General features: G+C 49.6%; 1 protein-coding gene across 7 annotated transcripts in view; it reads left to right on the forward strand.

Annotated features, from left to right (window-relative positions):
* Positions 1-426: 426 nt before the first annotated feature.
* The window catches only part of BBX (BBX high mobility group box domain containing), a 122,506-nt gene continuing 108,569 nt past the window's right edge, over positions 427-14,363 (forward strand). For 2 of the 7 annotated variants that reach the window (XM_072359928.1, XM_072360410.1), the window contains exons 1-2: positions 427-534; positions 3,058-3,130. The gene's annotated coding sequence lies outside the window, so the exon portion shown is untranslated. Of the gene's footprint in view, positions 535-1,155; positions 1,225-1,480; positions 1,629-1,818; positions 1,848-3,057; positions 3,131-14,363 lie in introns of those variants that run through there. The other 5 variants (XM_072359762.1, XM_072360631.1, XM_072360561.1 and 2 more) reach the window with 4 other exon arrangements.

The following is a 14,363-nucleotide window of genomic DNA, read 5'->3' on the forward strand; positions in this document are numbered from 1 at the left end:
GGATGGCGGGGGCGGCCGTGCGGGGTCGGAACGGGCCGTGCCCGCACCCCGTAGCCCCGCGTTGCTAGCAGGGGCACGCGTAGCTCTCTCGCTCAGCCATCCCCGCGCTACCGGCGGACAGCGGCCGGCGGACAGCGGCAGCGCCCCGCGTCTCGCTGCCGGCGGGGGCGCGGAGGCCCCGCTACCTGCCCCGCTCGGCCGCCCCGAGCCCCGCGCGGCGATCTTTGTGTAAGCGTGTGCGGGGCGTATGTGTCTATGCGTGTGGATGTGTGTGTGTATGTGTGTGTGCGCCGGCGGCTCCCCGGCGGGCCGCGGGTGTAACGGCGGCGCTGTATGGCTGCCGGAGCCGTCCCTCAGCGCGCCGACCAATGGCGGGCCGCCTTATATCCCGGGGAGTGTTGTGGCTCTGCCCGGGTTGCATGGCTCTGTGTGGAGCCGCGTTCCGCGGGCGCCGAGGCGGAGGGGCTCCGCCGCGCGCCGCGCCTCGCTCCGGCCCAGCGGCGCGCTGCCCGCCCGCCCTCCGGCCACACCGAGGTGAGTGCGTGGGAGCGCGGGCGGCGGGAGCCGAGCCGGGGGCGGCGGGGTGTCCGCGCCCCGCACTTTCCCCTCCGCGCCCCGGCGGCCGGGCAGCCCCCCCCCAGCCCCGGGCCCCGGCGGCGGCCGGCGGGGAGGCGCGGGGCTCGGCGTGCGCTACGCGGCGGCCGCCCGCGTTGCCACTGTCGCTCCGGCGGCCGCTGCCCGCGTCGGAAAGTTTGGGCAGGGGAGGGCGGGTGGGCTCGCGGCGAGACGCGGAGAGCGGTGACGGAGGGGAGGCGGCGGTAGGCCGGCCGGTGCCAGGCTGCGCTGCGAGCGGGCACCTCTGCCGCCGCGGAGAGGAAGGGGAAGGAGGAGGAGGAGAAGGAGGGCGAGCCATCGGCGGCCGCTCGGCCGCGGGGCTGACAGGGCGGCGGGCAAACTTCATCCCGAGGGGCGGCATCGCCCGCCGCGGGGCGGAGGGAGGGCCGGGGGGCCGCGGGGGAGAGCCCCGCGCACAGCCCGCCGCGGCGGCGGCGGAGACGGCGGCCCCGGGGCCGGGCCGGGCGGGGAGTCGGGTGCCTGCGCGTTTTTCCGGCAGTCATCGGCGATGCGCCCGGGGCGGCGGCGGCCCCGGGGGGCGGCGAGGGGCGGGCGGGGCTAAGCGGGGGTCCGCTCGGCGAGTTGGCGGCGGAGCGGCAGGCCGCGGAGGTGAGCGGTGACATCGGGGGGCGGCGGTGACAGAAAACTTGGCGGGGGCCGCCCCGAGGGGCGCCGGGTGGGCGCCGGGCTCTCCTTCGGCGCCGCGAGCCCGGGGTCGCGCCGCGTTACGGGGAGCAGCCCTTCTCCTGCCGCCGCTCTCGCCGCCGCCGCCGCTCTCCTCCCCCCCGGCAGCCGCTTCGCTCTTCCTCCTCTCGGGTTTATTTGCAATGTATGAAACTTGCGCGGCGGCTGGGAGAGCCGATCCGGGGTAGGCAGGCGGGGAAGAGGAGGAGGAGGAGGACGGGGAAGGAAGGGCTGGCGGCGAGGAGCGGAGCGGGCGGGCAGCGCCGCTAATCCCGGCGCCGCACGGCAGCAGGTCTGAGCTGGGAATGCCGCTCCGCCGAGCGAGGAAGGTAAAAGGCGGCGATGCGAGGACACGCGCGGCGGGGCGAGAGGCAGCACCGGCGGCAGCTCCCCGCCCTCCGCCCCGCGCGGCGGGCAGCGAGCAGCGAGCGAGCCCGGCTCCCCCCGGCGGCCGGGCCGGGCCGGGGGCCGCGGGGGTTGAGCCGCGCGAGGGGCGGATTCGCGACTTTTTCCGGGGGAGGCCCGCGTGTAAAAGTTGTTTTTCGGAGGTGAGTGCGCGCGGGGAGGCCGGGGCCCCGCCAGGCCGGCGGCGGTCACTCGGGCCTGGGGCGCCGAAACCATTGCCCGTCCTGCCGGTGACACGTCTGAGCCCCGCCGCCGGGCGGCCGGGGGCCGGCACCGAGCCCGGCAGCACCGAGTGGCGCCGGGCGGGGGCCGGGCTCCGCGCCGCTCCCGGCGGCGGCACCTCCTCCCGGTGGCAGCGGCGGCGGCGGCGGGATCGTCGCCCGGGCCCGCGGGGAGGAGGAGGGGAGCGGCGGGAGGTGCGCGCTGCCACCGCCGCGGCCGGGCCCCGCCGGGGGGCGGCTCGTAGCGCCCCGAGCCCCGCGGCCTCGCCGCCCGCCCCCAAAGGTGTTGGGCAGAGTTTCCCCCCGGGAGAGCGAGATTTATGCGCTGCATTATTGCCGCTCTCCTCCCCCCTCAAAGCAAGATGGACTCTCTGCGCGCTCTCTCTCTCTCTCTCTCTCTCTCTCTCCCTGACTCTCGCTCGCTCTCCGCTCCTCTCCCCGTCTCCCTGTGTCTTGTCAGCCTTCGAGATCGACATTTTGTAACTAAGATGCAAACTTGATGGGGACCGGCGGCGGGGCTGGGGGTGCCGCCGTGGGGGCAGAGCCTCGGCGAACCCCGGCTGGCGGCAGCCTCGCTCCATATTTAATACCTTTCCTTCCCACCCCACCCCGCAGCCCGGGTTCCGCTGGCCCTACACTTCGCACGGGCGGCGGCCTGGGCCCCCGTGCCCGGGTCTGCGAGCACTGCCCGAAGCCATCTCTCGCGGGCTCCGGTACCTGCGGCCGCCCGGTGCTGCCCGCTGCCCCCGTGCGCAACTTTCCGCCTCGCCTCTCGTTCCCGTGCGGAGATGATCTCGCGTGGGGCGACCCTGCGCGTGTTGCTCGCAGAGCTATGTGTGCACCCGAACGGCCGCCGGGCAGAGGGAGGGAGAATAACCCACCCTGCTGCTGCTGCTGCTGTACGCGCGGCGACCTGCTCCCTGTGCCCTCCGCAACCACGGTGCATCTTTTGTTTGTGCCTTCCCGAAGGCTTCCTGCTGCTGCAGTGTTGTGCTCAGAGCTCAGGTGGGGTGGAGTGAGGAGAAAGCTGCCCCTAAGTTTTGGGACCACTCCTCTCGTCAGTGCCGCGGTGGGCTGTGATATTGTAAAATGACTGTGTGCTGATGGTGTGTCTGTATTTGATACTTTATAGGTCACTATCACATGACAAAGGCTTTGAGACAGCTTCATCTTCGTCGGTCTGTAGTTTCCACTTGCCTTCCTGGGTGAGTATGTGAACAGTACGCACAGAAAAAGAGCTTGTTTCTTGCTCCTGAGGCAGAGCAGCTCTTGGTATCACTTCGGACATGGAAGATGCTCATTCGGGTTCTGCCACCTCAGGAAACATGTCTTCTCCGGGTGCTGGCAGCAGCTGCTGGCTTGCAAAGTTTCTGCACGGGGGTCAGACAGGATAAATTGAGCACTGTGCATCCTTGCATCTCCCTGTCCCTTCAGTGCTGCTGTGTCTCTCCTATTTTTTTTTTTTTTTGAACCTTGTTTTGTAAGGGTGATGAATTCATTGGCTTTGGGCTGAAGTTTTAAACCAAAGTAATGTTAAGATGTGCAAAGTGTAGTGTGGCGGTCAGAAACTTGCCGAGATGGTGATGAGGAGAAAACCATGGACAGTACCAACCATTGGAGCAGATGATGGGGAAATCTCTGTGGGTCAGGAATCGGTGAGAAGTTTGACATAGCAGCAGCACTACTGCAGCAGGAGTTGGTTTGGTTTTAACACGTAAACAGCATTAACTAGAATTCCACCCTTACTGTTTCTGTGTTGCTGTTGTGTTTTTTGTTTTGTTTTGTTTTCCTTTTGGCATTGATGAATGTAGGTACCTCTCAATCAGAAAGAAGAGCTTTAGTGACTTAATAGTAGTATTCCTCGGCCTTCTGGTGTGCAGCTTCCTGTTCTCTCCATGTGCCGTGAAAAAGTTCTGATGCTTTCTGAGGAAGAATTCGGTTTCAGAGCTGAAGTGGACAAGGTCACGTAAAGGAGAGGTTGTATGTTTGTGGGGTTGTGTTCATAGATAGCGTGAAGCTTGTGCCACATGGAACACTTTTCATGCCAATGCCCACAGTAATACTTTACTGCCTTGGGCCTAAAATAGAGAAGTGGGAGATTATTCATATATGTGTGTGTGTATGTGTGTATACTTTTTAATGGCAATTTTATATACTTAACAGAAAATGAGATGAGACGCGCATTTGGGATAAGCTTAGCACTCATAAACATGAAGGATTAATAACATAGCCATGACCTTTTCCAGTCAGCATACAGCAGACTTGTGATAAGTGATGGCCCAAACATGCCAGTTAGAAGGGGGCTGCAGGGAGCTGCTGTGCTTTGTGTGCTGTGGCTGCAGATCTATTCTGCAGTATGGGATTGTGGCATTGGGGAGGTGGGTCACAGAGACAGTGCTGCTTGTCCTTCAGTTCTTGTAGAACTGCACCCAAATCTCCATTTTCCAAACGTTAAGGGCAGTGGGGTTGGTGTAAGTAGGTCTGAAACTGTAAACACCAGATTAAACTACTGAAATTCTTTATGAAAGATTGTTGCTTTCTGTTCTATAGCATTACTGACATCCTGCTCTGTGTAGAGTAATTTATACAATGATTTTCCCAAAGAACACGCTGAGATATTCGGAAACTGGCTGATAAGCTTCAAACTGTTACTCAGTGCTGAATACGTGTACGCTGATTTTTGGGCTGGATTTTCTGTGTTTTCAGGTTCGAGTTGGTTGAGAGGTCTATAAGTGCCTAGAATTTCTTTATTTGGAGCAGTAGTAAATGACAGTGGGCAAAAGCACCACGGAGACCTTGCTTCAGGTGGGCTCTTCAGTCAATTTCTAGCCTTAGTTTTGTGTGACGAAGCCTTCTGTGCGCATGGGAGTTCAGTCCTAGAAGCAAAGTGGAGATAATCATCTGCCCACAACTTCTAAGAGGAGTGGGCCTTCGTTTTGTGTGTAGCGCTAAGTGTAGCACTTGCCTAATACTGATGTGGCATGAACAAATTGCAAAGAAAAGCGTCCTTTTGAACAAAACGGCACGCTAGAAGTTTTAGAGGAGGCCGAGAAGTACATTCCCTCATAGCTTAAAATGTAATAAAAATAACATAGCCATTTAAAGGGGAGAATAAAGATTTTGTTAGATTTGGCCGCAACTAGAAATATCCGTTTACTTTAAGGAGTGCTTGTTTTGGTAACAACAAAGATGTGCTTTATTACAAAGTCTCACTGAAGTATCCCTCCATGGCTGGAGTTCAGTAATCCAGGCCTGGCGTGCAGGATGGCCTTGGGAAGCAGTGCCAGGTAGAGTGCTGGTGTGTCATGGGCTGGAAAGTGGAGATCTGCTTAGGAAGGGGCCATGAGAAATTCTCAGGCATTGGTCCCTATCTGGAAAGTTTGCTGTGCTCTCAGCACAGTGGGCTGATAAAGTGTTTCAAAGCAGACCCACAATTTAGGAAGCTTCTGTGCTGAGCTAAACTTACAATGTGTCAGGAAGTTGCCCTGGGTGCTTTGGGGGCTGCTTGCTCTGCACCCAGTGCCTGCAAAGCTCTCATAGGTTTCAGTGGGAGCTGTGTTTCGGAGAGGAATTATGGTGAGAGGAATTTGTCCATGCTTGTTTTCCCATTCAAGGAGGAAAATGTTCTCTGTCATAGCTGTCATGTGAATAATAAAAGATCTTAAATATCACATTTTCCACGTAAAATATCAGAGGTAATCATGCATTTGTTTTATAGCTCACACTTCTTTTCTTCCCGAATGCTTGTAATGCACTCTGTCCAGAAGTTAGTAGTTTTCCAGCTTGCGGACCTCTAAGCACACAAACATCTTTAAGCGTGTGACAAGCCTTGCTAAATTCACTGATATGTTTGCTCGTGTTCAGAGCTGAAAGTTCTTCCAGTTTGTTGCTGCTGCTTGTATCTGTGGGCTGATGGTTGGTGATATCCTGGACAGGGCTTGTAGGAAGTTAGGGAACTTGGAGCGAGTGGATGGGGAGAGTTGCTCTTCGCTATGTGTGGCAGTGGGGAGCATGCCAGTGAGGTGTATGTCACACACATGCAGGCTCTGCGGTGGTGTGAAGGCTGTAAACACACCTGCAGTGACACCTGGGCAGCTGTGAGCTGAAACACCGCCTCTCTTTGGCCTCTGTATGGCACAGGTGGTTGTTCAGGGCTCCATGTTTGTGAGAAGGTGGACCTGTGATGGAGGAATATGCTAGAAATTAAAGCTGGCGCTGTACTGAAACTCTGGTTTTAATTCCTAACCATACCTCACACTGTCATTGTTAAAACCAGCAGCTGCTTCCCAAACTGTGGGCCCGGGTCGCATCCCGTGCCCTGTGTGTGGGTGGTGGCCCGGCAGGGGCTGTAGTGGGCTGAAGGTTCACAGGGTCAGAGCATAGTTGTGGAAATGCAGCCATATGTCCTTCTCCACCTGCAGATGGAGGCTAATGAAACTTCCCTTCATTAAACTGCATTGTGTCCGTATACGGGAACAATTTACCTGTGTGAATTAAGTTTGTTTTAGCACAGTATGGATACTGTTTTACCTTGCTGTAACCATAATAACGTATGCTTTCTTTTATTACTTAGGAGTGTGAAAAACTGGCTTGACATAATGGTCGTATGTATTTCAAACTGCTTCTAGAGGGGGGGGGGTGTTAAAACAGAAAGAAGCCAGCTTTTACTTCTGCAGTATTATCTTCATTCCTTTTCCTTTCTTCCCCTTTATAATTAGGAGAATTCATTGTCAGTAGCTTTTTCATTCTAGTTTATGTCAAATAATCATTATAACAGACTCTGTTTTGATTTATTTATTTATTTTTTAATCATTACTGCTATTTGTTTACTTATAACTGCTGTTATTGAAATTTTAGTGATAGTGCAGTGCTTCATTCTGAGGGTTGTTTGCTGAGCCTGGTGCTTGGGGATGCGTATGTGTTCCACAGAAGACCCCCAGCTGTCACTTCTCTTGATGGGTTTCAGATGGGGTAAGACCTGAATTGGTATAGGGGTTACTTGAAGAGCAGATTGACAGCCTGCTGTTAGATTGCAATCCTTTAGGGAAAAATAAAAACAACAAATCTCACATTGTTCTCTGAACTATATTATTAATAATTGGCATTGCCTTGTTCATGCACTTGTGCCCTGTCTGGAGAAGCACATAGGTCATGCTACAGTCACACACCTCAAACCAGGGAGCAGTCACTTCTTATCCCTATTCTAGGCACCTGAGATACAGAACAGTGAAGCAGCACAGGCTTGTCTGCAGCCATTTAGCAGGGTAGTGTGAACAAAGAATGGAATCAACCCCACATCTGACTCCTCAGTTGTGCCCTTTCCCTCAGTGTGTGCATCCTACAAAGCTTTCCTGATAAACACCCATCTTGATGTGTGAGCAGTCTCACTGAACTCTGTGCCAGCTGAGCATCTCATGCTAATACCCAACTTCCTCCATAGCACAACTGTAAATGAAGATATTTTAGAGTAGTGTGAAGCTGCTAGCTTTCAGCTCTGTGCCTACTGACAGGAGGGCTTAGATTGAGAGGAGAGCTTACTGAAGAGTTATTGCTCCTGAATGTGCTATTTAGGCTATAGTTTGTATTGTACTATATAGTACCAACTTCTCTGTGTTAACTTGATGAAATCAGATATTGATTTCCATAAAAACATGCATTGGTCTGAATAGGTTTTTATGATTACATTGTTTTTATTTAACATTCATCATCCAGTGCAAGTTGCAGCTAACCTTTTCATGGAACGTGAAGTTGACAGAAGAGCCTGCTTGAGCATTCTGGCCCTATTTTGATAAGAAGCCTAATTTTCCAAACTGACCTTCTGTTTCTAAACCCTGTGAAGGTATTTCATATAAGACTTTAAGATTTGCTGAAAGCCAGTGTTTTGCTGCTGTGGAGATGAGGTGGCTTTGGTTTTAAAACAGGAGCTCTACTTGAGGAGGAAACTTCAGTTAGTGAAGATCTAACTGTAGCATTTGCAGTGACAGTAGCATTTAACATTTCTAGTGTTTATGAAGTTGATAACAAGATGAATCCACAAAGAGGGAGAGCATGAGTTTGACGTTTTCTCATGTTCCTGCCTTTTTTCTTCATAGTACACAAATGCACAGAGTAATAGCAAGTCCTCATGAGCGTGGACAATTCAGCATGTGAAAGTACATCAGCTTCAGGCATCTCTGTATACAAAAAACTGCTACAACAGAATTGCAGTCTTTAGCAAGGAGAAGGAAAGCTAACTGGATTTTATGCAATTACACGAAGATAATCCATTGCTTGGGAAGTGTGGAATTCTTATCGTCAGAAATCCTCCGTGTGGGTGTTTCAGTATAAAAGATTTTACTAAATGTGAAAATCTTCAAAAGTAAGAAACAGCATCTCACTGACCCTTGTTGTCACTGAGCATCTCTTCCAGCAAAGATGAATGAAGTTCAGTGGGCTTCCACAGCATGAGATGTAAGTTCTCCGAACTTAGTTCAAGTGGAAGCTGTCTTGACAGAAACCTCAACAGATCCTGTCTGCATCTTCCCTTGCTGAGGGGAAATGGGAAGTTGTTCATCCTGGTACCTGTTTTTTGTTTGTTTGTTTTTCTTTTTCCTGAGGGCAGTTGTCTGTAGCAAATCACTGAGTGTTCTGCTGTGAGACATTCAGGGACCACACTGACCCGGTGTCCTGCTGTGCTGTTACTTTCCTCCTGTAGGTGCAGTACCAGGAAGGTTTCTGCCATCAGGAGCAGCTTTCCCAGGACCAGGTGCACAGGGTGAAGGGCAGCCCCTCAGCATCACTGATGACAGATGAATTGGCCCATGGCAGAGTTCAAGTGAGGAAAGCTTGAACCTGGGCCTCTGGTAGGCTGACCACATTGTGGTGGCTGCTCTGAGTGCTGCTGCTGAGTGTGCTGAGCAGTGCCTTTAGCAGGATGGAAACTTCTGAGTGAACTTGACTGCAATTGGTTGGTTGCTTTGATCCTTTGCCTTTCAGTTATTGCCCAAGTATGTTTGTTTGTTGTTGGTTTTTTTTCTGCCGGTTGTGTAAGGACCTTCAAGCATCTGCGGTGTCAGAAGTAGTCCCTTCTTTCTTCCTTCTTTTCCCCCAAGTCCTGACCGGGAAGGGTATAACTGGCAAGCTCACAGGATAAGGCATGATGCATGATAATAGTTGGGATTGTGTCTTCTACAGTAGCGTAGTAAGTCTTCTTTCTTCTTTTATGAAGCAAATTATCCTAAGTTCTTGTTTATGTGAGCTTGTTTAAGAGAGAAACACCGTGAGAGATTTGGTGATGAAGCTCGATAAAGAAAACCTTGGGAGGGAATGAACAGAGTAACATAAGAAATCAAGATTTTTCCTTGTTTTCATGCTCTTTTGCATGAAATAGCTCCATAAAAGTAATGAGAGCTGAAATGTTGTGATATTCTGCATTACAATTAGTCTATGAAACTTAAGAGGAAGTTGTGCTTTTTGGCCAGGTTGATGAAATGGGCACTGCTATGGTTGGCCATGTTTGATTTACTCTCCGTGAGTCGCTTTTAAGCAATAGCTGTTCCATAGTGAGACACATCATGCTGATTAATGCATTTTTTTGTTATCATTCCTATTTTTGTGGGGTAAAGCATGGGAATGTCATTGCACCTTGTCCTAACAATCGAAGAGTTCTGTCCTAGAGCTACACCTTTGCAGTTGGATTACTGGACAGGGGTGTGACTTGGCAGAGGGCTGTTAGAATTAAGGTAGTATGGTGAGGTTGTGGTTGGACTTGATCGTCTTGAAGGTCTTTTCCAACCTGAGCAATTCTGTGATGCGCACCCCTTCTAGGATCTGACCAAGGCTGCTGGTAGTCTGCAATTCCTCAGGAAGGCTGCCGATTTTGTGTTATTCTTAATTATTGATATGCAGTCAGTTCTGTCAGGGTCATGTACCCATTGCACTCAGTCATCAGTGTGCAAGTGTGTGATGGCCTGATGATAAGCAATAGAGGAAGGACAAGGAAAACAGGCTGAAATGTGCAGAGCTCCTGGAAATGAGAAGGGGCTGGGAGGGCAGCAGGTGGATGGTGTGGCATTTGTTATGTGTGTACCACGACACTGCATGTATGTTTGCTGCTCAAGTTTACATGGCTCAGCAAGGAAAGCGTTTTGATGCAGGGTAACTACAGGTTGGAAAGTATAGATTTTTTTGAAAGAGGTATTGTTATCACCTCCAGTTCACTGAAGTCTGGCTTCAGATGTCCTTTCTCTTTGCAAAAAGTTTGCTTTTAATACTCAGTTCTCATTTTGTGGAGTGCAAACTTCCTGCCTGCCTCAGTTCTCATCAGTGAATGCTGTGCCACAGACCTGTGAGTTTCAGCCTTTACCTCGCTTGGATGTCTCAGAGTTCTTATTTTCTTCAAGTAAAATGTCTCTATTTGTGTTTCTTCCCTCTAATTTGTTTGAGATACTCTTTCATACATTGTGTTAAACATCACTCATCAAGTGCTCATAATATATTTTGAAACAAGTACACAAAATTGCAGCACGATTCAGCACTGATTACAGAGCTATGGCATAGGAATTAATAAGAAAATAAAAATAGCATAATTAATTTCCAGCTGCTTTTGGAGAAACAGGGGTGTTTATGGGGGAAATTTGATGTCTGCAAAATGAGGAATGACAAAGCTGGTAGCAAATACTTGAATGCGAGAGCCTATTTGCTGTTTGCTTCCACTGCTTTATTGATTAAAAACACATTCCAGTGCTGAAAGAGTAAACAGAAGTTGCTGTGCCGCTTGTTGAAGGCTGCTGGACTAAATAAAGAGCACAAGTGTCAGAACTAGAGCAAGGGGAGGAAGTTTTCAATTTTATTTATTGGTGTAGAAAACTTTAACTAAGGGCAGTAAAGCACAGACAGCTACATGGAATTGTTGGTTGTGTGTCCCCCTTTCCCACTAATCTGAAAGAGAGCTGCCTGCATGTGTGTCAGAGGAAAACTGTCTCCAGCTGTTCCCTGTGGTATTAACTCGATGTTTTCCACACGTCTTGTATGTGCCCACCTCTGTGTTGCTGCAGAGTCGGGTGCTTGCATGGAGTATGTTCCATGGCTCAAAGTGACCTCGGCCAAACCTGATGCTGTGAGAGCCCTGTGAGGCTTGGTTTCCTTGCAAGGATGCTGTCAGAGGAGCTGCAGCTCTGCCATCTCTGCACAGTTCACTGCTGCTGTGAGCTGACTGCTCATCCAGGTGGATCTCTGTGCAAGGCTTCAGGCCTCTTTGCCCAGGCCTGCCTGGTTTGTGAGCAGCAAAGAACGATCCTGCCCCTCTGGGAGGCAGGTCCAGATGAAGCAGTTATTTATTTGTGTGGAGGAGCAAGCTCCTGGTGATGTGGTGCTGCAGGTGGTGTGCTTCCTGCTTGCCGTCCTGGGTGGTCCCACAGGGCAGCGTGCAGAGTTTGATTGCTCTTTGTTAAGGGAGACGGAGCAAATGGACCAGGGGAGGTGAGGTGGTTGTCACAAGTGTCCCCATGCAGTGCGTGGCAGCTCAGGCCTCCCAGTGAAGACAGTGGCTGCTCTGAGTTGGGTATCCTACAGAGAAGTCTTTGGATGTGTTTTGGAGTGCTGTCAGACACTGCAGCCATCTAGCCAGGGTAAAGCAGAGTGTGGAGGCAGACAGAGCTCAAACAGGGAGACTCTTATACTCTTCATGGCTTTTGTGAGCCCCAGGTGTGCACATCACCTTTGCACATGTAGCACCCTGGCATTCCAGATCTGTCTGTGCAACTGATTAGAACTGTGACCGTAGTCAGTAAGCAGGAGGTTTAAAATGGTGATTTCAATCTCATTTTGCTTTGATGCTTTCATATTTTCTGTCTTGGAGGCAATCTGTATTGGTAGATGACTGTTAAAATATACTGTTAAATATAGCCTTTACACTAAGTTTGGCACTTCTTTTTTGCTAGTTCAGAGGATGCAACGTATGCCTGCACCTTTAGTAAGTGATTACATGGCTTATATGCATTTATTTAGCTTGTGAGTGATGGAAAGCTTTTGTTTAGAATGTGACATATACTATTTAAACCGTGGTCTTTAAGAGTCCTATTTATTAAAGTAGTACATGTGCATAAACACTCCCATATGGGTTAATGCAGGCTGCGTTGCGCTCAGTGCTGTAAAGAGAGTATGATCCTGAATAAGGCACAGATTCTGATGTAACCAAACCAAGCTTTTTAAACTGGGGAAACTAATCCCTATTTGTTTTGCTTTCTCAAAAGAGAAGAAAAATGAGCTTTCTTGCTTTTTCAACTTTATACCACTTACACTTTTTCTGCAACTGCAGTGGAAGTTGCTGCTTTCAGGTAACTTGGTTCCAAACATCGTTCTTCTTCCTGGTCCTTCAGTGATGACTGACACGTTCAGTACTTGGGTTTTGGTTGCAATTTTGAAATAAAAAATAATTTATTATACATGGAGTGTTATAAAATGTTGCAATAGAGTTTTAGCATTGGTTTGTCACTAAAATAAAGCTAAATTACCTTCAGGTGTATTTTATTAACGTATGTTAAGCGACAGTAATATCTGATTGAAATTTGAGTCTAATTTCTTTGTTCAGAAAAGATTTGTTTTAATTCTATTTATGTTAAGCTGAATATGTTTTCTAAGATGAGTTCAGTACCCACTATCCAAAGCTCCTGTTTGTAATAACAGAGGTCTGCCACCACAGAGGAGCACAGAGCAGCTGACTAGATGACGCTGTAGCCAGGTTAACATCTGTGTGGGAGATGGATGCCTCTGCTACTCATGGCAGGTACAGTTGAACAGAAACCTGTCTGTTTACAAAGTTGCATGATTAAAATAAATAAAAACAATGAAGTGAGTATTTTAAAGCTGCTGCGGCAGTCTTTTCTTCAGATTGTGTGACATGTGGCTGTGGTTTTAATGGTCAGGGGAGAGCTTGGTCATCTTTGCTGTCCAGAACCCAAAGACTGAAATCAGGCTTTTTGTTGGATGCATTTTCCTCAGCTTCATTTATGTATTAGATGAAGAAAACGATGAAAAATAATATAAAGAAAATGGTAAATGCCATAGAAACTCTGCGGGGAAATATGGTTAAAGAATTCTAACCTCCTTCCTTTCTTCCCCACTCAAAATATTAATAGCATCTCGACAAAGTCAAAAAAACTTGATAACATGTATTGACTCTGCAGCTCCATGGTGCTGTTCTGCAGCGGGGAAGAGTGCACCGATGTTTGTGACTACTAAGGAATGTAGAGTTAGACCTCAGTTGGTTGGAGGGTTGTGCTCAGAAATGTAGAGTGTGCCTGAGGCCTGGTAGCATGGTTATACAAACTATTCACATATTGTAATTTTGCTCCCCCCAGAAAGAAGAATGGCACACTTCAGTGTTTTTATGGCCTTCTTTCCTCAGTGCAAACAGATTTTGGGATCTTGTCTTTCTGTCCCGTTTGTCCCAATTCTTTTGCATCCGTGCTTTGTATATTCAAAGTATCTACAGCTGTTGGGGTTCTCGTATAGCTGAGTATTAACATACAAGATGACAACCTAAATAGAAATTAGGAGAGACTTGAAGTGACAGTCAAAATGCTGTTCACAGATGTTTAATACAGTTGAGAACAACAGTGTTCCTTTTAAAAGAAAAAGAAGTGGAAAAGTTACTGAGTATTATCTACGCTCTCTCTTAAGAGAAACTGCCAATGTAAGATGAATCGCTCATCCTGGAAGGGTCATCATTTTCATTTTCACATTTGCTACAAGAGCAGTAAGGAAATAAGTCACACATTTTAGGCAGCTTCTCTTATGGAAGCTGTTTATTGCCAAAGCATTCGTGTTTTATGAAAGTGCCTTAAAACAATTAGCTCTTGTTTGGCATAAGTGTTTAAACAGAATGTTTTAGTAATGTGGCTGATTTTATAGTTACTGTGTTTCCTTAGGATTGAATTATTCTTGTTCTGACTCGTTTTCCTCCCCCCTTAAGTATGTGAAATGTTGAGGCTTTCTTTTTCAGAAGAGAAGTATTTAAGCCAATGTTTTTTTCAGGAGTTGTGGTATCCTGGATGGTGTTCTGGATGAGATGTCTAGGAGAAACCCTTTCCTCAATGTGTGTTTAGGGGTGCTTTCCTAATGTCTCACGCTGAGGTGAGCTACTGGCCATAGATAATGTGGTTATAAGATTCCCTTTAGTCTGAGCTGATGTGTTTGTGCGAGCCCACTGAGGCTGCTGAAGCAGAGTCGGGCTCTGTTTGTCGTGGGAATTCTGGAGAAACTGGCTAGGGAAACGGTGTGTTTAAACTATTGCTGTAGCTAAGAGCTGTTTAAGAGGCTGGGTAGTGATAGGACAAGGGGGAATGGTCTTAAACTGAGACAGGGGAGGTTTAGGTTAGATGTTAGGAGGAAGTTTTTCACACAGGGAGTGGTGATGGACTGTAACAGGTTGCTCAAGGAGGCTGTGGATGCCCCATC

The sequence above is a fragment of the Excalfactoria chinensis genome, chromosome 1, assembly GCF_039878825.1.
Source record: "Excalfactoria chinensis isolate bCotChi1 chromosome 1, bCotChi1.hap2, whole genome shotgun sequence".
Lineage (NCBI taxonomy): Eukaryota > Metazoa > Chordata > Aves > Galliformes > Phasianidae > Excalfactoria > Excalfactoria chinensis.